The sequence below is a fragment of the Malaclemys terrapin genome, chromosome 5 (assembly GCF_027887155.1).
Source record: "Malaclemys terrapin pileata isolate rMalTer1 chromosome 5, rMalTer1.hap1, whole genome shotgun sequence".
In the NCBI taxonomy this organism is placed as follows: domain Eukaryota; kingdom Metazoa; phylum Chordata; order Testudines; family Emydidae; genus Malaclemys; species Malaclemys terrapin.
In genome coordinates, this window is record NC_071509.1 from 52,690,410 (window position 1) to 52,713,291 (window position 22,882).

At 42.5% G+C, this 22,882-nt stretch overlaps 1 long non-coding RNA gene across 1 annotated transcript in view; it reads right to left on the minus strand.

The window, feature by feature from the left end:
- The window catches only part of LOC128838558 (uncharacterized), a 43,125-nt gene that overhangs the window by 13,960 nt on the left and 6,283 nt on the right, over positions 1-22,882 (minus strand). The window contains exons 2-3 of the long non-coding RNA XR_008445199.1: positions 20,213-20,310; positions 19,444-19,512 (exon numbers count right to left, since the gene is read on the minus strand). This is a non-coding gene — a long non-coding RNA (uncharacterized LOC128838558). The remainder of the gene's footprint in view (positions 1-19,443; positions 19,513-20,212; positions 20,311-22,882) is intronic.

Genomic DNA, 22,882 nt, shown 5'->3' on the forward strand with positions numbered 1-22,882 from the left:
ATATTTTCACAAAAGCCCTGTGATGTTGTCCTAAATTGCTTTTAAAACAAATCTTCCTTTAATCATGTTATGAATTATTACAGCCATTGCGTAGGCTTCATATGCATATGATAGTCATGTGTACTGATCACAACCATGGCACTTTTCTTTTTAGAAAGAAAAGAGTAATCCAATTTACCTCCTCAAGACCAGACCACTGGCGTCAGTTTTCCCCTAAGCAATATATGTGTGTCGAGCCATATGATAGTGGTTTGGACCTGTTCTTATCATCCATTCAAAGCAACGAATGTTAAAAACACCACTTCCTGAAGGGATGGAGGGGGGACAAAGGAGGGAGCGTGAAAGAGAGCTATGTTTGTCAAGTTTACCCTGCAAAAATGATTTAAGACTAAATACACTACACCTGCTTTATTACACACCGTTTAGTCTGGGGTTAGGAAAAGAATGTGAGGGGCCCAATGAGAATTGAGGGCACTCTGCACCTTGCAGGACTGGGCCTTAGTGAGGTAATTATAAATTCTGAAGAAAAAGCTATTATATTAGTTCAAAAGAAAAGTTGAATTTCGAAACCCACATTTAACATCATATATCTTCATCATTCAAAGAGGCAAATACATTAAATGCCACATAACAATGACCATACTGGGACATAAAGGTCCATCTAGCCCAGTATCCTGTCTTCCGACAGTGGCCAATGCCAGGTGTATGAACAGAACAGGTAGGAATGAACAAAACAGGTAACCATCTAGTGATCCATCCCCCGTTGCCCATTCCCAGCTTCTGGCAAATAGAGGCTAGGGACACCATCCCTACCTATCCTGGCTAATAGCCATTGGTGGACCTATCCTCCATGAACTTATCTAGTTCTTTTTTGAACCCTGTTATAGTCTTGGCCTTCACTACATCCTCTAGCAAGGAGTTCCACAGGTTGACTGTGCGTTGTGTGAAAAAAATACTTTCTTTTGCTTGTTTTAAACTACTGCCTATCTGAGAAGCATATAAAATATTTCACCTCATGAACAGATGATATTCTCCAGACTGTGTGTGAACATGTGAGGGTAGTGCTAGTATAGCTTATGTGGAAAGTACGCACAGCATAACTAATCTTTGTTCTCTCAGCCACAAGATTCTTTTCACTGCAGCCAAATTCTGACTAGGGTGGAACCCTATTTTTTCATGATTCCCTTGGCATGCACCAATTCAACTATACCTGATTCCAGGAGAGAATCAGAAGCTATGTCTTGCTTTGTCTCCCTTCATTTTCTACAGTGTGTGTATAACAACGTAAAGGTCCACTACACATTTGAATTTTCCTAGTGTAACAGCAATGAAGATGTTACAGACTAGCATGGTCAGCACTTGTACTGAAGCAATGTGATCCTTATGGTGAGATGGCAAGCTAGCTGTGTTTTATGGCACTCCAAATCATAGTCTCTGGGTATATATGTCTAATCACAGCAGCACCTTCAAATGTGATTAAAGCTGATCAGCAACATACTGCAAGGGGAAGAAAATGTTTCTGCTCCCTAGTTTAGTGGGAAGGAGAACAAAAGCTGCTTTCTCTATTCTCTATGCCTAAAAGTTTTATTTTTAGCAAAAAACAGCCTCAAGGGCTCACAATGGAATTCTCAGAAAATGGTCTAAAAACAACTGTCATTCATTGAAATATAGTAGGATGGCTTTTTCTCCAGATATATAAGTGCTAGGGCTTCTGCTGTATACAGGTTTTTATACCATGCTCATCACTACAGTTCATGAGCACCCTCCAGTAGTGCATTAAGCAACATGACAACACATCTGTTATGTGTTGTTAGTTCTCTCATCCTTGTCCCCAGAGGGAGAAGCATATGGAGTGGAGTGGAGTGGCCTGTTTTGATAGGGTTTTATTTTTTTACTAAATCTACCTGCATTTATATTGGAGAAAACAAGGTAACAGAAATGTGCCTTGCACTTGGAGTGAAAGGTGGTGAAGGAGTTCCATTGTGCCAGAGAAGTGAAGTTTTCAACCATGGTCTTTGTCCTGGAGCTTTAGATGATCTTTTTGATATCCTGGGCCCGGATCATGGAATGCTTTGAAGTTAAGGACCGAGATCTTGAACTTGATTAGAAATTCTCTGGGAAGCCAGTGTAGAAAGTGGAGGAACAGGTGTGATGTGCTCACATAGCCTGTGTTGTGAGGCGATGCATTGCAGCTTTTTGTATTAGTTGGAATTTCCTAAGTGCTGAAGGTTTCATGCCCATGTATATTGCATTCATGTATACAAACACCAGGTGACAAAGGCATCAGTACCTGAGGCCAGGTCTTTGTTCACCAGGAGGAGATGGAGTTGGAAGGAATCTTCTAGCCAATCAGAGCTGTAGAAAGTATTCCTTGAAGCTGTTGCAATGTGAGAGCTCCATGTCAGCAGGGAATCCAAGACTCTTAGGCTATGGACTGAACTTCAACCTTCAATCAAAGGAGACTGTACAATGGGTACAAACTCCTCCAAATATTTTGTTCTGTCCACTTGCATTACCTCTGCTTGGCCTGGTTTCAACTTCAACTAGCCACTTTTCATCCATGAGCTGAGCTGATCCTAGCACTGGGCCATCCTGGCAGTAGTGGTGTGGTTGTATGTAGTGAAGGCTAGGTAGAGCTGTGAGTCATCTGTGTATTGCTGGCACTTGACTCCATGTTGTCTGACCGGTTCATCCAGTGGTTGCATGTAGATGCTGAAAAGGACTGGAGAGAGAATTGATCCTTGTGGAACCCCACATGTGAGGGATCCAGTGGTAGAGGTTCAGTTTCCTGTCATTGCTCATTGGGTGCCTCTCTCCAGGAAGGACTCCAACTATTACCTTGGACTCCTGCCAATTCTCTCAGGCGAGACAGAGGTATCTCATTGTGAAGAATATTTAACACTGCAAAGATGTCCAGGAGGATGAGAATGGATATCTGTTAGCTATCCATTGATAGGAGGAGACCATTCCTATGTGCCAATAAAACAGTTTTCAGTTCTGATGTCCTGGCCTGAATCCAGATTGTGCAAGGTCTGGAACATTAGCTTCAGTGAGATGATCTTATAGTTGGCCTTATAGAATCATAGAAATCATAGAAATGTAGGATTGGAAGGGACCTCATAGGTCATTTTGTCCAGTCCCCTGCACTGAGGCGGGACCAAGTATTATCTTGATTTCCCATGGCAGGTGTTTGTCTAATTTGTTTTTAAAAGCATCCAGTTATTACACAATCTCCCTAGGTAATTTGTTCCAGTGATTAACTACCCTTAGAGTTAAGAAGTTTTTCCTAATGTCTAACCTAAATCTCCCTTGTTGCAGTTTAAGCCCATTAGTTCTTGTTCTGTCCTTAGTGGATAAGGAGAATAATTTATCACCCTTCTCTTTATAACAGCTTTGTATGTACTTGTAGATTATGATGTCCCCCCTCAGTCTTCTGTTCTGCGGACTAAACAAACCCAATTTTTTCAACCTTCCCTCATAGGTCATGTTTTCTAGCCCTTTAATCATTTTTGTTGCTCTCCTCTGGATTTTCTCCAATTTGTTGACATCTTTCCCAAAGTGTGGTGCCCAGAACTGGACACAGTATTCCAGTTGAGGCCTAATCAATGCAGAATAGAGTAGAAAAATTACTTCTCATGTCTTGCTTGCAATACTCCTCCTAATACAGCCAAGAATGATATGTGCTTTTTTGTAACAATATTATGTTGTTGACTCATATTTAGGTTGTGATCCACTGTAGTCCCCAGATCCTTTTCCACAGTATTTCTTTGTGGTAGTCATTTCCCATTTTGTGTTTGTGCAAATGATTATTCTTTCCTAAGTGTTGTACTTTGCATTTGTCCTTATTGAATTTCATCCTATTTATTTCAGACTCTGTCTGCCATTTGTCAAGATCATTTTGAATTCTAATCCTATCCTTCAAAGTGCTTTCAACCCCTCCCAGCTTGGTATCGTCCACAAATTTTATAAGTGTAATCTCTATGCTGTTCAAATCATTTATGAAGATATTGAATGGAATGGGACCCAGGACAGATCTCTGTGGGACCCCACTTGATATGCTCTTCCAGCTTGACTATGAACCACTGATTACTGTATGGTACAGTTTTAAAAATAGTTGTGCACCCATCTTATTGTAGGTTCATCTAAGCTATATTTCCCTAATTTGCTTAAAAGAAGGTCATGTGAGAGTATCAAAAGCTTTACTGTGATGGGTTAAGTATCAGAGGGGTAGCCGTGTTAGTCTGAATCTGTAAAAAGCAACAGAGGGTCCTGTGGTACCTTTAAGATTAACAGAAGTATTGGGAGCATAAGCTTTCGTGGGTAAGAACCTCACTTCTTCAGATGCAAGTCATGTGATGGGTTGTTCACCCTGCCCTGAAGGAGATAAGGTGGCTCAGAAGGGACCAATTAACCTTATAGGCCACACCTGGGGGAAGAGTCAGGCTTGATTGAGAAGCACTAATTGAAGATGAAGCCCAGCTGGGCAGGAGCAGGCTAGGCTTGTATAAAGCCAGGAAGTTGCCAGCAGAGAGGGACTGAAGGAAGAGAGACTACAGTTGTGTTCTGGGCATAGACAGGTGGATAGGAGGACACCTGGGGGGAGAGCAAAAGTCCAGGATCTTGTTCCTGAAAGAAGGGGCTTATCCAGAGGAGTGGTGGGGAAGACAGCCTGGGGAAAGAAAACTGGAAAGAAGCTCAGAGAGACAACCACAAAGGCTGAGACTGAGCAGACCTTGGCTGCTGATGATAGGGTCCCTGGGCTGGAAACTGGTGTAGTGGGTGGACCAAGGTTCCCCTACTGAGGCATGGTGCTGGGTAATGTACAAACATATTTAATAAATAATCATTAACAATTAAGTATTAATAAGGTATTAATCTTCTCTAAAATTGCACCCAGATGGTAAAGTGGATATTGCGCTTTTGAGGACTATGCTCAGTATTAGCACATGCGCTCTCGCTCTCTCTCTCTGGCTCTGCTGCATCATGTTTTTACCACTCCTGACTCAGAAAGGGCATTATATTGTTACTGTAATGACAGGCTGAGACTGTATACGCACTCACGCACCCCTCTGCACAGGGATTTTAATGGGTTTACCATAGTGACTATAAGAGAAAAGGAAATAATTAAGAACCCCAAAATATATGTCTAGCCTTCTGTCTAGGTTCCGTGTGGCACCCGTCATCATGGTACTTGAATCCTTCCTGTAACAGTGTGATAACTGTGGGTAGATTGTGGTTACATTTTGGTTTTGCAAGCTGCCCAAAAATGGTAGGGTGAGATTTGGTTTGTTAAAATTTTCAGCCCTCTTTAAGTGCACCAACTATTGCTATAACCACAACAGTTGCTGCAAACAGTTCTCATACGTCCCCACCAGTGCCTCCAGGTTCACACAGTCCTTGTGTATCCTCCTCTCTCAATCCACAGCTGCTCCAGCAGTGCTTGAGAAAAATGAAGAGCGGAGATAGGGCCAAATCTGCTGATGCCCTGAATGAAAATCCAGTAGCCACTGCTGCCCACCTCTGCACCTGGAGTCTGAAGACCCAAGAGGGGAGTGAGCCTGGAGCCCTATTGTATCATTCATTAGACAGTAGAGGCTGGCTCCCATTCTGCTGCACCCATGCCAGCTAACAGAGACCCACTCCCCCATGCCAGCTGTTGATTCCACTTCAGGAATCAAAGGGGACTCATGCCCCAAATAAGCAGCCCAAATTACTTATTTGCTACCACTGCCACCAGCATAGGCCATAAGCCACCCACCTGCTACCACTGCTGCTGTGTGGAACAGCTGCCACAGAGAGAGAGCTATTTAGAAGAGCCTCAGTGAGAATATAGTAGGGAAAAGCATTGGAGTCTAGAGGTAATGGACAAGAGGGTGCAAGTAGAAGGAGTGATGGATTTGGAAGGGCCACACTATGGAACTGCTGGGTTGTTTTTTGAGTGAAGAAATGGGGTGGAGAATGGGAATGATGGATATTTTTGGTTGGGAGGACAGAATTTCAAATTTCACCCTGGGAATATTGCATATATTGCCAGCAGAGATGGAAAATTGTTGAGGGTGCATCTTCTTAATACTTTAGTAGTACATTACTGCACCTCCCAATTTACTACCAACTCTGAATATATATAAACTTCCAGATCACTAATAATTAAGTATGTTAAATAAACCTGTGCCTAGTATTGAGGCCTGCCGCATTTCATTAGGGACCATCTTAGAATTCAGTACTTATTGTTACCCTTTGTTCATAGGCAGTTTTCAATCCATATGGCAATGATCATATCCAAGCTAATCCTAATTAATTCAAGAAGATTTTGTGTATCACTGTACAGAAACCTCTAACAATATCTAGCTATATTGCAGCTCCTGCATTCCCTTTGTTTTCAAACTCATGTTGCCTATTGCTCAAGGTTCAGTTCTTCTCTCCGTACTTAAAGATTTGTTTCTCTTTATATTCCATTAATTTACTAGGTACAGAAATTAGCCTTAACAGGAGGGTAGACAATAACAGTCCAGATCCTTTTTTTTTAAGATTGCAATTTCCATTGTAATTTTTTGACTTGTCCCTATTTCTCCATAGCTTTTCAGTAAGTCCCCAAATTTCATTAGCTAATTCATTAAACCTTCTTTTTTCTCAATTATTTTTCTTTTAAAATGCAATCTCTGGTCAGATCCCGGGTGGATTTACCATTCAAGAAGCAGCTTGATGAAATTCATCAGCATTTGAGTAAAATAAATTGAGACGGGATATTGAATTGTGTGTGTGAGAGAGACAACAATTGAGGGAGAGTTGATTGAAGCAGGAGATGGATCATAGAATATCAGGATTGGAAGAGACCTCAGGAGGTCATCTAGTCCAACCCCCTGCTCAAAGCAGGACTAATCCCCAACTAAATCATCCCAGCCAGGGCTTTATCAAGCCAGGCCTTAAAAACCTCTAAGGAAGGACCACCTCCCTAGGTAACCCATTCCAGTGCTTCACCACCCTCCTAGTGAAAAAGTTTTTCCTAATATCCAACCTAAACCTCCCCCACTGCAACTTGAGACCATTGCTCCTTGTTCTGTCATCTGCCACCACTGAGAACAGTATAGATCCATCCTCTTTGGAACCCCCTTTCAGGTAGCTGAAAGCAGCTATCAAATCCCCCCTCATTCTTCTTTTCTGCAGACTAAAAAATCCCAGTTCCCTCAGCCTCTCCTCATAAGTCATGTGCTCCAGTCCCCTAATCATTTTTGTTGCTTTCTGCTGGACTCTTTCCAATTTTTCCACATCCTTCTTGTAGTGTGGGGCCCAAAACTGGACACTACTCCAGATGAGGCCTCACCAATGTCGAATAGAGGGGAATGATCACGTCCCTCAATCTGCTGGCAATGCCCCTACTTATACAGCCCAAAATGCCGTTAGCCTTCTTGGCAACAAGGGCACACTGTCGACTCATATCCAGCTTCTCTTCCACTGTAACCCCTAGATCCTTTTCTGCAGATCTGCTGTCTAGCCATTCGGTCCCTAATCTGTAGCAGTGCATGGGATTCTCCCGTCCTAAGTGCAGGACTCTGTACTTGTCCTTGTTGAACCTCATCAGATTTCTTTTGGCCCAATCCTCTAATTTGTCTAGGTCCCTCTGTATCCTATCATTACCCTCCAGTGTATCTACCACTCCGCCCAGTTTAGTTTCATCTGCAAACTTGCTGAGGGTGCAATCCACGCCATCCTCCAGATCTTTAATGAAGATATTGAACAAAACCAACCCCAGGACCGACACTTGGGGCACTCCGCTTGATACTGGCTGCCAACTAGACATGGATGTGCAAGTGCTGGAGAGGGAACTGGGATGTTGCAGGAGAGCTGACTGGGGCAGGAGCTAGGTAAAAGGAATTTCTCTCTTTGACCTCCATCTTATATTTATAAATGTCCTTCTGTTGACTTCAGCACCTTTGGCTGACATACAAGACTTCTCATTTTTATGCTCTTATCTTTACTCTGCAAGCCTTAGCTGACAATAATGTCTTGTCTATTTCCCTCCCCACCTTCTCCATTTTTAGCATAAGTTCCTTTTTACCCTCAGATTTTAAGCAGCCCAATGTTAACCAAATTAGCCACTTCTTGTTCCTTGCACTTTCATTTACAGTGCAACTCTAGCTTGTTTTACTTTAATTATGATGAGTTTTTAGGATTATTCCCCTTTCTTCCACTCATACTGTGACACTTTGGGGTTCAACCCAGACCAGTAAGGCACTGTGTCACCACTGGCCCTGCCCTGCCACCTGGGATGTCTTCAATGCTATGCTGCTGTGGCTCATAGCCCTGACACCAACAGCCAGCCTACAAGCATGCAGGTCACGCCCTGACATTCACCGCCCAGCAGCGTGACCCAACACGCCCCCAGTCCCAAATTGTCCCTAAATTGTCTGCCAATGTGACAAGCTGCTGAAGTTCCCAAAATTGTGAGTGACTGTACTACCCCTCTCAGTCTCGGCAAGGGAGAGCTTTGCTACTGCCGAGCTGCATGACAACCCCGGACACCCAGCTTGTCTACCTTGCCAGCAAACTCTTCAGGGCTCTGCCAGTCCAGCCCTTGGCTTGCAGGTACCAAACAGGGAATCCCAAGTTCCCCAGAGACCTCTCTCTGCAATGTCCATTCCTCTCCTGGATCACTCTCAGGAGTTAAGTTTGTTGCTCCTTTAAAGAGAGAATACACTACAGCTCATTAATTTCACTGGGGTTTGACAAACACTTTTATTTCAATCACTGCACTGAATTGGTTTATATACAAGAAGTTTATTTAACAAAAGGACACAGGTTTAAGTGATGTCAAATATAAGGAATAAAGGGCTACAAGCAAACAGGTAAAAATAGTCTTGTAAGACTAAAACTTAATTTTTAGCAAGTTACAATCTTTGCCTAAGCAGGTTTTTCACCTATATTCACTTCCTAGGGACTTCAACCCCTTTGGCTGATAGCCCCAACACTCTGTAATTTCAAGAGCTCTGGACCCTTGAATCGCCCAAGTGATGGACAACTATGGGGTTCTCTCTCCTTTCTTTTCATAGTCCAGTAAACCTTTGAAATGTATTCGTAGAAAAGTAAGCCCCGCCCAAACTTCTCTTGCCTGCTGAGGTGTAAGCACCATGCTATCTTCCCAAAGTTCATTAACCCTGCTACAAGAGGTAGGAAGGCTCCCTGACTGGGGGGAGGGAGAAGCGGGATGTGTAGTCTCCATCCCTCATCGAGATTAAGTATTCATCTTTCCCACACATCACTGAACAAAACCACTAACCCAGGAACCTATCCTTGTAACAAACCCCGATGCCAACTCTGTCCACATATCTATTCAAGTGACATCATCATAGGACCTAATCACATCAGCCATACCATCAGGGGCTCGTTCACCTGCACATCTACCAATGTGATCTATGCCATCATGTGCCAGCAATGCCCCTCTGCCATGTACATTGGCCAAACCGGACAGTCTCTACGCAAAAGAATTAATGGACACAAATCTGACATCAGGAATCAAAATACTCAAAAACCAGTGGGAGAACACTTTAACCTGTCTGGTCATTCAGTGACAGACCTGCGGGTGGCTATATTACAACAGAAAAACTTCAAAAACAGACTCCAAAGAGAGACTACAGAGCTAGAATTGATATGCAAACTAGACACAATCAACTCCGGTTTGAATAAGGACTGGGAATGGCTGAGCCATTACAAACGTTGACTATCTCCCCTTGTAAGTACTCTCACACTTCTTATCACACTGTCTGTACTCGGCTAGCTTGATTATCACTTCAAAAGTTTTTTTTTTTTTTTTTTTTTTTTCTCTTAATTAATTGGCCTCTCAGAGTTGGTAAGACAACTCCCACCTGTTTATGCTCTCTGTATGTGTGTATATATATCTCCTCATTATATGTTCCATTCTATATGCATCCGAAGAAGTGGGCTGTAGTCCACGAAAGCTTATGCTCTAATAAATTTGTTAGTCTCTAAGGTGCCACAAGTACTCCTGTTCATCTTTCCCCACTTGCTCTCCTGATGGCTTTGTTTACTTTGCATGTAAATGTGCTTTTCTTTGTCTTTGGTCACACCTTGCCTAATTTACATGAGAGACACATTCAAGCAGGTGGAACCACATTCCTTTGTCTGGAACAGGCATGGTTTAGGCACTGCTTGCCATAGGCGCTGACTCCGTGGGTACTCTGGGGCTGGAGTAGCCACAGGGAAAAAATGCTGAGCACCCACCGGCAGGCCCCCATCAGCATCTCCCGCTCCTCACGCCTCCTGCCTGCTGGTGGGCCCCACAGATCAGCGCCTCCCCCTCCATCCCCGTGCCTCCTGCCTGCTGCGATCAACTGTTTTGCAGTGTGCAGGAGGCTGGGGGAAAGGGGTAGGAGCAAGGATGTGGTGCACTCTGGGGAGGGAGCAGAACGGGGTGGGAAGAGGTGTGGTGGGGGTGTGGCATTGAGGGAAGGGGTGGAGTGGGGCAGGGCCTGGGGCAGAGATGGGGGTCGAGCACAATGAAAAGTTGGCACCTGTGCTGCTTGCCAAAGTCATTTTATAGCTATATGCTGCAAATATGTTCTTAAAGTCCTTCGTGGGTTTACCATAGATACACCATGCAATGATTTTCAGAACCAGCGTGTTATCAGTTTGTATATGATACCTCACAAGACACTTTTTAAATTCAGATTATGACAACAATATGTTAGGTGCAGTGAGTGTGTCAGACCTGACAAGAGCTGCTGACACAGAGTAGTGAATCACCAATGGGCCTCTGTGTCACACATGCATTTTAATGCTTCATGTCATTGAAACATGCTCACTGAGGTTCTAAGGGTTTATATGAGCCATCAGCAAATGAATGAAAAGAATTTCAGACAGCATTTTTTAATTCTCCCAAATGTGATTTCTTTGGATCTAATCCTGGCTGCCCATGCAGATGATTTTTACAAAGGGGTACACATGTACTGCAAAAGCAACATTATTCTGTACCTATACTCTGACTGCTGGTTACCCCTCCCTACACTGGTTCAAATTAGTTCTGCTGGGAGAATGTATAACCTACACAGGCGCCGACTCCATGGGTGCTCCAGCCCTGCAGCATCCACGGAAAAAAATTAGTGGGTGCTCAGCACCCACCGGCAGCCCGCTCCCCCTCCCCAATGCCTCCCGCTCACTGGTCAGCTGTTTCACGTCCAGCAGGAGGAGCTGGGGAGGGAGGGGGAGGAGCGGGGACAGGTTGTGCTCAGAGGAGTGGGCAGAACTAGATAGGAAGAGGCGGGGGGGAGAAAGAGATGTGGTGGGGAAGCCAGCGCCTCTGGTAACCTAGGTTGGATGAAAAGGTCCCAGTGCCAGATCTTGAGCCATGTTCTTGCCTTGGAACATCTCTCAGCAGCTTATAGCAGGGAAGGCCTGTGGAACAGGCTCTTTGAGTCTTCTGGAGGAAATTAGAATTCAGATGGAAGTGCTAATTTGGGTCAGAATTTGGCCTTTGAAATACAATAATGATGATGATTTACATACTTTAAAAGAACACTATAGTGGGATTTCCAGTGCTGGTCTCTGTTGGCATTCAAGTCCATGGAAGCAGAGTCAGGCCAATACTGAGTGCTTTTGAAAAATCCACTCAAAGTGATTGGTCATCGAGCTGAGCAGATATGATAGTCCAGTGGGGTCTTTTTTCCGTCCTAGGTTTAGTTAGTGTATTTTCCCCCTGTAGTTTTATGATATGGGATGCAAGAGGTCAATTTTTATCTTGGTTTTTTGGTGATTGTATTTTTTTCCTGGAGCTGTGTTTGGACTGTGTCCTCTGTTTGGGATTTTTAATTGCGCTTTCAACTTCTTTGTGGGCCATAATTTTTGTGAATATTTTGTGACCATATTTCTAATAGGTTTCCATTTGGGCAAACTCACAACCTAAATGTACAAATATTTTAAACATATACATAAAGTTGCTACAATGAGGACAAAGGTTAGAATCAAGTTAAAAGACTGTGTATGTTTGTGTGAGAGAGTTTGTCCACTTTGACATTGTGGATGTGTGATCCTAAGTGGAGTAAACTGCATTCTTCGTGTATGGATTCTGTATGTTGATTTTCCCACTTGAAAATAAGAACATTTAGGCAATGATCTTTTTTTTTTTTAAGTAAAATTAGGTGCTGTGGAAGGTTAAAATGTAATTCTGGTTCAAGTTAGTGCTGTTTTCTGGACCACAACAAACAGATAAGCATCTGCTGCCCTGAAATCTAGACAAAATGCAGTCACCAGGCAAAAATCAAACATCTCTGAAAATGATTATTTTGGCTACATAATCTAGCAAGCAATTATTACATTATCTCCCAATTATGTTCATACATTATTAATTGATTTTCAGATAAAAAGGTTTTAGTAAATGCAGACTTTTTGGCATGTATGATACTCAGACCCAAGTGTAAACCTAACTGAACAGTTAGTTTGGGCACGATAACGAGCAAGGAAGGGAAGGGAAGAACAGGGGGATATGGACATTATATACGCAATTGTGAACATTAGACTGTCCTGTGCGTATTAAGTTGAAGAGACACATTTTCTGTGGGAAGAGGACCTGTTGAATGCAAATAGTATGCTTGTGTTTACATACAGTCATCTGCAGTAAATGTACATATAACTCCTGTCATTGTGCCCACTAATGCAGATGTACATCAGTGTTCTTGAGCCTGCATCAGAGAAGTGTATGGCAGGAAGAGACTAGCTATAAAATTTTCAAAAGCCTCTAAGTGATATAGAAGGTAAAGTCCCATTTTCAAAAGTGGCACCTCAGCTACATTTGAAAATGGGATGTCACCTCCTAAGTCACTTTGGCACTTCTGAAAATGAAACCCTAAAACTAATCTAAGGACAAAATTTTCCTCTCTCATTTGTACTTCATATTCTATATTCCACAAGCTGAACATCCACTAATCCAACAAATGGTATAAAGATTCCCAGGGCAGCTCAAAAAGGCGGATCTTTCCCCATTCTGTTGTACCTTCTTTTCTGAATGAAATGTCACAAAATATCCTATGGCATCAGCAGGAAATACTTTCTTTAAGGATAAATAGCCCAGAGTACAATCTTTAACAAGGCTGACTTCAAGATGAGACTTTTTTTTTTCTTTTTCTTCACTAAGATAAATAGAGTTTAACTGGTGAAGGATCATCCAAAATTTGTAGAGCCAGAAAGTAAATCAGAAAGATCTTCCTACAGTGTGTGTGCGCCAAAGCAACAGCAGGAAAGTTAATAACAATTAGTAATAAAACTTACCATCTTATGGGACAGATTCAGCCTTGGCATAAGCAGGGGTAATCAATCCTAAATACACCTAAGTGTTATTACCCACATTTTACAGAATAGGCAGAAATAACACTTTCAAAGACCTACACTTACTGGTAAATTATCCACTATATGTCTTTTGCTGTTTCTACAAAAACAACAACAAAAATAAAGAAACTGCTCAAGCTCAGTTGGGTCCCAAATAATTGTGTTTATCAATTATACACAAATGTACAAGGCTACCTCCATATTGTTGCTCTGATGTAGAACACTGTAAGTGCCACTAGACTGCTCACACACTATTTAAGGGGATACTACCCTGTGCCTATATGCTTTCCCTACCTTTCTTCTTCAAAGTGTCCTCTGCATATTCCCACTTATGGGAGTTCAGTGACTGGTACAACAACCCAGGTTGGTGGGCTGAGTTTTAATAAAACAAGTATCACAGTATTTTACTTGCAAAGTGAGCATTAGATCAAAATGCCAAGTGAAGGGAATAGTGCTGTGCATGTATGTACAGAACTACAAAAAGCAGATCTACAGGAAACATTACAAAGGGATGCCATCAAAGCTGCTTTACCCTTAGCAGAATGAGGCATAAAATTCTGAGGTATTGCTATATGATTAACATGTAACAAATCCCAAAATGTGGCTTGATCCACTTAGACATTGTATGGAGATGGAATTTCCTCTGTAATGATCCCCAAAGGCTACTAAAAGTCTAGATTTCCTAAATGTTTTCTTCCAATGCAAATATTTTTTACTTCTGAGTATGAAATCTAACTTCCACTGGCTCAGAATGAGGTCTGGGGAAGAATACCAGGAGACAATGATCTTATTCAGATGGAACTCAGGCACCACTTTTCGTGTAAACTTAGGAGGTTAGGGTGTTTTGTATTAAAAATAGTAAGTGATCATGTAATTACTAACTGTATAATAACACATACACACAAGGTCTGATTGGTCTGACTTTACAAAATATCCCATTTGTTTTAAAATACTTGCACTGAAATTCTCAAGAGTGGGTGCCTAAAGCTAAGTACTTAAATCCATATTTAGGCACCTAGATAAAAGTGGCCTCATTTTCAGAGGTTGGCTTGAATGGGAGTTGTGGCTGCTTAATATCTCTGAAAACAAAGCACTTGTTTTGGTGCCTAAGGACAACTCCTGCTGCATTGAAATCAATAGGAGTTTTCCCATTGAGTTCAGTGGGTGTGGGATCAGCCTTTATATATGGATTTAGTTGCTCAATTGTAGCCACTCAAATTTGAAACTCAAGGCCTCTATCTTTTTAAAATGATTCAGCCAAATTTCAGTGGGTCTCCTTAAATTGCAGGTACATCCATTCTGTATTTGGGAAAGGGTTATTGCGCTCTTTAATGTGAGATTTACGTAGGGCAACAACGGTTTTGTGTGAGTAAATCAAGCGTGGCTGAAACATTATCTTTATGGAAAAGTCCTATAGCATTTAATGGGAATTAAAGCAATAGAGTTGTAGATAATTGTATTGGGATTCTATATTAATTACACTAAAAGCCTATAGAATGTAATAGGGAGTGATATTCTTGATATTGGATTTTAATCATCCTAGTTCCCATTCTTTCAAAGGATCATTCATGTGCTTAACTTTATGCCCTGTGAGCAGTCCCACTGCAGTCGATGTGTAAAGTTAAGCACATGCATGTTTACATGATCAGTGCTGGGCTATAATCTTATATAAAGTTTTATAGTTTGGGTCAAAAAACCTACAACATAGACTGTCGCTTGTTTGTTAAATTCCAGATTACTTGTCCAAAAAGGTGACTCTGTGTGTGCATAATTTCATTTTATTTGATTATTTTTAATTACATCAAATGATAGAGCCTTTGGGATCCTAAGCTCCCCAATGTCAACTGAAACCAGCACTTAGTAGCCATATTGCCTTTGAACTACCTACAGACGGGGATGTAGCTTCTCTTACAGGGAAAACACATGACAGTGTTGGTTTTCTGTGTGTGTGTTTTTTTTTTAAATATAGCCTTTACGTTTACTTGCAGCTTGGCATTTGAAGAGCAGACATAGGCTAGCTGTAACTAGACTACTTTTATTTCTTAAAAACCACCAGATTCTCTCTACTGAGAGCAGCTTCTGGGAACACTTCAAAGACTTCAAAGGCAAATGGACTTTGCATAGTCTCTTGACTTTGAAGTCCAGTATACATGATACCAGTGATTTAATGAATAAGAGTTTTGTTAAAAATAGCTACAACATTTTTCTTCTGTGAGTGCTACATTTATTTCTCTAACAAACAAGATCTTAGAAAAAAGTATAGGCGGGCATGCCAAGAGACATTTTATAGACCATCCTCAAAAGCATGTGTTCTGCTCTTTAAAACCTTGTGATCGCTTTCACATCTCTCTCTTTATAGATATGGATATATATTAAATATAATGCAGGATCAGGCTATATGCACATCTTAGGATCTAACACCATTCATATAAAGCACATCTTAAAAATATTTATTTAAACTTTTTTAAAAAATGCTCTTGGCATGTGTGCATAATCTATTAAAATAAATCCAATCACTATGCATCTGAGCCAGTTTCCATGACTTAAAAACTCCACTCAATTTGCTATAAAGCTAAGGTTTTCACTCCAGCTCCCTTGGTTCACTGAACTTTTTGCACCTCTTCCCTCTCAGAAAAAGCTTGGAAGAACAGGAGCATAGGAATGGCTAGAAAACAAGAATTCCATTTCATGAAAAATTGAGGTTTCAAGAGTTGTTTCTGCTCCAATGTGGACTGAACCCAAGACCTTCAGAAAAATTTCAGGAAGAAGTAAGACAGACACCCATCATAGTCCAATGGTTTGGGCTTACGGGATGTTTAACCTGTTAACACAGGGGTCGGCAACCTTTCAGAAGTGTTGTGACGAGTCTTCATTTATTCACTCTAATTGAAGGTTTCATGTGCCGGTAATACATTTTAATGTTTTAGAAGGTCTCTTTCTATAAGTCTATAATATATAACTAAACTATTGTTGTATGTAAAGTAAATAAGGTTTTTAAAATGTTTAAGAAGTTTCATTCATACCTGGGGCTGAGCCTTCCAGCTTGGGTCCAAAGACTTGTGCTAGCATGATGCACAAAAATAGCTGTTTAGACATTACTTTGATGTTGCTGTGCGAGCTGGAGCCTGCCCATAGGGAAAATTGCTTGGATGCTCCAATGAACATTTCATCCAGTCATTTGCCTTACATGGCATTCTTTTAATTTTGTGGCAACTTTAGTTTCTGATGAACTTTTCTGGTTTTATTAATCATGTACAAGCATGAACCTTGGGCTTGTCACCAAATAAAGACATCTTTACTGCTGATGTACTTGCTACTATGACAAATGCCCTAGTCAGGGAAATAATCACTAAGTGCCAAATCATCTTTATTTGAAGTACTGTTCATCCCTAAGCACCAGATTTCATAGCATATGGCAGGCATACCAATTAACCGAAAGGCATGTCACATGTGAGGTGCTGTCACAGCACTAGATAGCATTCTGCAGTCAAATATCCAGCACATAACATGCCTGTGGTGAAACTGAGATGCAGGCCACAAGTCACAACATGCATCAATCCCCTTTCAACATTTTGTCTAACCAATTTAAATTCTATGGTGCGGCCTCACACTTGGCATTAGGAAATAAGTTATTCATTTGTCATGGTCCAGGACCCCGTTGGGCTAAGCACTGAACAAACACAGAACAAAGAGATGGTCCCTGCCTCAAATCGCTTACAATTAAAGTATAAAACAGAAGCCAACAGGTGGATACAGATAGATGGGGAAGTATAAGGAAACAATAAGAAAACGTTGGTCAGCATGATAGGTCATTGGGTGTGCTGTGACCCCTGTCTATCTGATCTCAAGATTTTTGTAGGCATTTCAGCAAAGGACAGTTTTGAGGAGGTACTTGAAGGAGGATAATGTGCTAGTTTTGTGGATGTTTACAGGGAGCACCTCCCTGGCAGGAGGGGCAGACAGGGACAAAGCACAAAGTTGCTTGTTTGAAAATTTAACAAGTGGGTGATGGAGACTGGCAGCATTAACTGATAATAGTGTTAATATTCACTATTAGCCTTATCAGGGCTTTTCTCTTCTGCAATGAGCCATTGGAAGGCAGTGGTACATATGCTTTGGCAGAATGATCCATCCATCAGCGGGGATGCTCTCACTTACAGTCCCAGTTTTAAACGCTGGGTACTTGGGGAAGGGCATTCTCAGTGAGCCACTCAGCTCTGACAGTCACTTCTCTCACTGGGATGAGTGAGCACAAGTTGGCTGAACTTCAGGGCATGTTGAAGGCCCTCTCTGTTCTTCGGGCTCGTAATATCTTTTGTAGAAAATGTGTCCATAAATAAGCTCACCTGAAGTGCGCAGGAGAAAGCTAGCAGACATTCCTGTCTCCCTTGTTAGAATTCTGCTCCCATTGAATTCCTTAAAGCTTTGTGGTTGTAAACACAAGATGGCCTATAGCACAGAGAGTTAAATGCTGGAGCAGCTTCTACTTCATGCTAACAAGAGGGGTTTTGAGTCCTTGCCCAGCCGTTCTGCTGCAAGGGGAATTATTTCTGAAGTTAAGCCATCTATTTCTGAGTGTGTTGCATCTGGCTTCCTCACGCACCCCCATCCCTTATGTCATCTTCCCCATCACATTCACCTGCCTCAGCCACCGCTGCTGCCACCCTCCTGGGTGTTTGACTACTCTCCAAGGATGCCTGAAAATACCCCATTTTGACAGTGCTCATCCAAGTTTCTTTAGTCTATATAAATTGCTAATGCACATAAGCTATTGTGCTTCTAGTGGGCACTTCACTTAGCCCGGGAATTCGTATGGGCATTTCTGAAAATACCACTATGCTCTGCCACTTGTGTGATCCTATTACCCCCCACTTTTGTTCACCTCAATTTATGTGTGTGCCCCTGTTCTCAAGTATTCATTGACCAGCAGTGAGCTTTGCAACACCTACTCATAGAAGGTAAGTCACAGAGCATTTCTAGATATGGGGAAACTGTTCTATTACTTTTATGACATGGTTGCTTACTTTCCCTGGTACTGTTCTTTTAAAGTTAGGCTTCTGGCAAGTGATCAAAATCCTTTTCCCTTTCTGTCTAAAACAGAAAATTAAAATGACAGGACATGCAGTCAATGCTGGCTTCAATACTAAGCAGTCATTGGCGGGTGGGTGGAAGGCATTTGCCAGGATGTGGCCCAGGCATGGTTCATTACCAAAATCAATTTAAATATCTTTAAATATCATTAAAAACATATGCAATGGAACCACCATGCTCCAAAGCTCCCCCGACAATGCAGGGACATACCATGTTCTATGCTGTACTGTAAGCACACCACTATCTCCTGTCCTCCAAGCTGGTCTCAGTCACATTATTTTTCCATTAAATCCCCAGTGAAATCGTAAAAAGATTTGGGTCATTACACAAACTAAAAACTATTTCCCCATGCTAATTTTTCCCCTACTGTTACTCACACCTTCTTGTCAACTGTTTGAAATGGGCCACCTTGATTATCACTACAAAAGTTTTTTTTCTCCTGCTGATAATAGCCCACCTTAATTGATTAGTCTCGTTAGAGTTGGTATGGCAACCCCCATTTTTTCATGTTCTCTGTGTGTATATATATAGATATATCTATATCTATATCTATATCTTCCTACTGTATTTTCCACTGCATGCATCTGATGAAGTGGGTTTTAGCCCACAAAAGCTTATGCCCAAATAAATTTGTTAGTCTCTAAGGCACCACAAGTACTCCTTGTTCTTTTTTCATAAAAAGAGAGGTTTTTAAAATACAAAATACTATAATTTTATTTCAGCTGGTGCCTATTGGCAAGGCAAGGCTGTGATGTCTACATAAAACTCAGTGTTCTCAGATCACTAACTAGCAATGGGTGATAAGGGATGCTGAGGTGCGATCACCTCAGAGGAGGGACAGCCACGGTTCAGTCTCTGAGAACAGGTTAATTCTTGCTCTTGTCTTTGCACAATCAGTTGGCAAGACAGTCAGATTAACAGGTAAAGCAAGGGGATTTCTGCCACCACTGTAACTTGCATGGTGGCTTCTAGGACCAAGAGTTGTAGTGCAAAGAAGACAGGTGAAATATACATACATACATTTCATGTGGCCTCTAGAACTTTCCAGAGCATTGCACTGGGATGTTGTTTCCCTGCTTGGGTCTCTGCCTGGAACAAGAGAGTGGAGCCTTCAGGATCTTTCCTGTTCTCACACCAGGCCTCCCTCCATCCCCCTCCTTCAGAGAAAGCCCAGAGGGTATGTTTAGACAGCCAACAGGGAGTGTTTTTTTAATCATATTCACTCAATCCGTTTAGCTTAGCGTGACTGAAAAGCCTCATTAAGATGCAGACTAACATGTTTTAAGCCATGTTGATTAGCCATATTGCACCTAGCCTGGACTACAATGCAACCAGCTACCACGGCTTTGAATGTGTTAGCCTGCATCTTAATGGAGATTTTCAGTCATGATAAGCAGGGGTGGCTCTATGTTTTTTGCCACCCCAAGCATGGCACCCTAAGCCTTCGGCAGCACGCCTGTGGGCGATCCGCTGGTCCCGCAGATTCGGTGGCGTGTCTGCGGGTGATCTGCCGGTCCCGCGCCTTCGGCGTAGCCACTGCCAGATTGCCGCCGAAGCCACAGGACCGGTGGACCTCTCGCAGACATGCCGCCGAAGGCTGCCTGACTGCCGCCCTCACAGCGACCAGCAGGGCGCCCCCCGCAGCTTGCCGCCCCAGGCACGCTCTTGCTGCGCTGGTGCCCGGAGCCGCCCCTGATGATAAGTTAACGTGATCAAAGTAACATGATTCAAAAACACACCTGTTTTGCCCATCATGACCACAGCAGAGAGTTTATTTAATAGCACTTACCATACTAGCAGAAGCTGCTGTTCCAGTCTTGCCCATCATGACCACAGCAGAGAAATTTCAAGGCTTGTCTGCATACACAGTTTTCTCATGTTTGAACACTGTGGTGAAAAGTTGAGTTTAATTACATGATGCTGAGCATAACTTAGAAGTTGGTGTAGACCAGGACAGGTTGCCCCAAAATCTGGAGATTTTACAAAAATATTCGAATGATATAATTCACATATTTGATTAATATGGACACGGCCCATTTGTATAAATTCTTCCCCCTTCGAAAGATTTCCTCCCTTTTCTCTAGCTAACCTTCCTTGAATTCCTTTCCTTGAGTTGCCCACTATTTCTTCCACTCTGGCTCTCCCTTTCTCCACTATCAGTTTATCCCCATCCTTGTGTGGAGTAGTATATGTTCATATATATATGAAAATGAGTGAAAACATTCAGTAATTAGGTACAGCAAGGCCAAAACCATACTCTCTCTTGGGCAACTGACACACACAACTTACTCTGTGAACTAATGGCTTGGGGGTTTCAACTCATCTAATAATTCCAACTGAGAATCAGCAAAGTGGAGATGACAGCTAAACTCTACACTCTATGCTAGAATAGTTTGATGTTTCTGCTAAAATTATTAGCAATTAAGTACTTAATGTTGACATTCAAATGGTCATCATTAGCAATATCACAGTTCGTACTTCAGTGAGAGGAATGGGAAGCGTATGGTTCTCTTAGGCTATGTCTACACTTCAAGCTAGAGGTGTCATTCCCCTGCTCATATACACTCATGTTAGCTCTCATCCAACTAGCATGTGTATAAATAGCAGTGTAGCTATGCTACAAGGGTAAGAGCAGCGGAGACATGTACTTTTCATGGCTAAGCCCTGACAGAAGTTGACTGAAACATTTCATTTGACCTGAACCTTTTTTTTCTTTTTTTGGTTCAGCCATCAAACAGAGGAATTGGTTATTTGCATAGTTCTAGTCTACATGTAGTAAGATAGCAGTGCTTCTGCTGAATGTGTGGATGGGCCAGTGGTTAGGGAGCGAACCTTCCCATTGAGAGATGTGGGTTCAATTCTGTGCTCTGCTACACACTTCCTATGTGACTGAGGTCTGGGCATGTAGGGGTTGCTTTGTTCAGCACTGTAAAGCCCATGTCCCATTTCCCAAATGACTTAGGCTTGAAAGTCAATGGGAATCATTTCCTAAGGGCTAGATTTTTCAAGGAAAGTAGGCCTCTAAACAGGCAGCTGGGTGCCCAAGTCCACCATGCAGGTGGCACTGACATTTTCAAAGTCCCAGCTTTGGCACTGCATAACCCCTAGGTGCCTAAATACCCCTGGGTGCCTACATTTCCCCCAATCCACATTTTCAAAGCAGCCTAAGCCTTGCTGCTCCATGCCACAGCTAAGAAGCAGCTTGGAGCCCTAGCTCAAGCTGAAGTCCCAGAGGCCCTGAAGCAGAACTTTTCCGATTAGATGGGGGGAAAGCTTACCTGGCCAGTGGAGACTGATCTCAGAGGTGTGCTCTGAGCACACCTCTGTCAGACCCTGCAACTGGGGAGCTGGATGCAGCCCATGGATATGTGGCGGGCAGCACAGGACATGTACAAAAGACAATGAGGGCACAGGGAATTATAGGGGGAGGGTGAGAGAGGTGAGCAGGCACCAGAAAGAAGTAGTTGGTTTTGGCTGCTAGGACATGGCCTAGCCAAGCTGCTGTGCTGGCTTAAGTGTCCAACTCCAGGAGAGGGTTCAAGACTGAGGATCCCAAAAGGAGGGAGGTGCCAATCTCTGGCCCATCATCCATGGGCACCAAGTCAACTGCTTAGGTGCCTAAGCCCCTGTCCTCTCTTTGGCATTTCACTCCAGGCTAGCTTAGGTGGCTCTCTGCTTGGCTGCCTTCAGGCACTCAGTTAGCCCCTTAACTCTATAGGGAGCCTAGGCAGCATGGGGCTGCCTAATCCAGGGCTGAAAATTCTACCGAGGTGATGTGCTGCCTACAGGTTAGGTGCTATCCCCTCAGCCAAGCAACACAAAAATCCCTTTAAAAATCTGGCTCCTCAGTGCCTAAGTCACCTTTGAAAATGGGACATAGCCATCTCAATTGCACAGGCCTTGCAATGCTGAGCAGAGCAACACCTAAGTACCTATAAAAACCCATGCCTCAGTTCCCCATCAGTAAAATGGGGCTAATACTTCCCTCCCTCACTTGGATGCTGTGAGGATAAACATAATAATGATTGTGAGGCACTCAGATACTATGGTGATGGGGGCCTTAGATAAATAGACTGTAAAGGATAAGAACTTTTTAAAACGAAATCTTAAATTCTTCAGAAACTGATGGGACAAGCTGAGAAGTGCCTGTGCTGCCTATTGCTGCCCGTTGTCTCAATTTCACCCCGTTATAGAATTTAAAAAGTTGAGATTTTATAAAGAGGCTTCCTTGCTATATTTTTATCTGTGGTGCATGTTTTATGGTTTTGCCTGTGGAGTCATTTAAATGAGACTAAAGCAAGTAAGTCTCAAATTGCACTGGTTTATGGTGGTTCAACAATTTGGATTTTGTTTTTTTAATAAGATTTTAGCCCTTCTGGCAGTAAAGCATGTCTTTAAAATGTGGAGAAACCCCAAAAGATGAGAACTCCTTTATTTATCTCAACGGCCAGCAACTCAG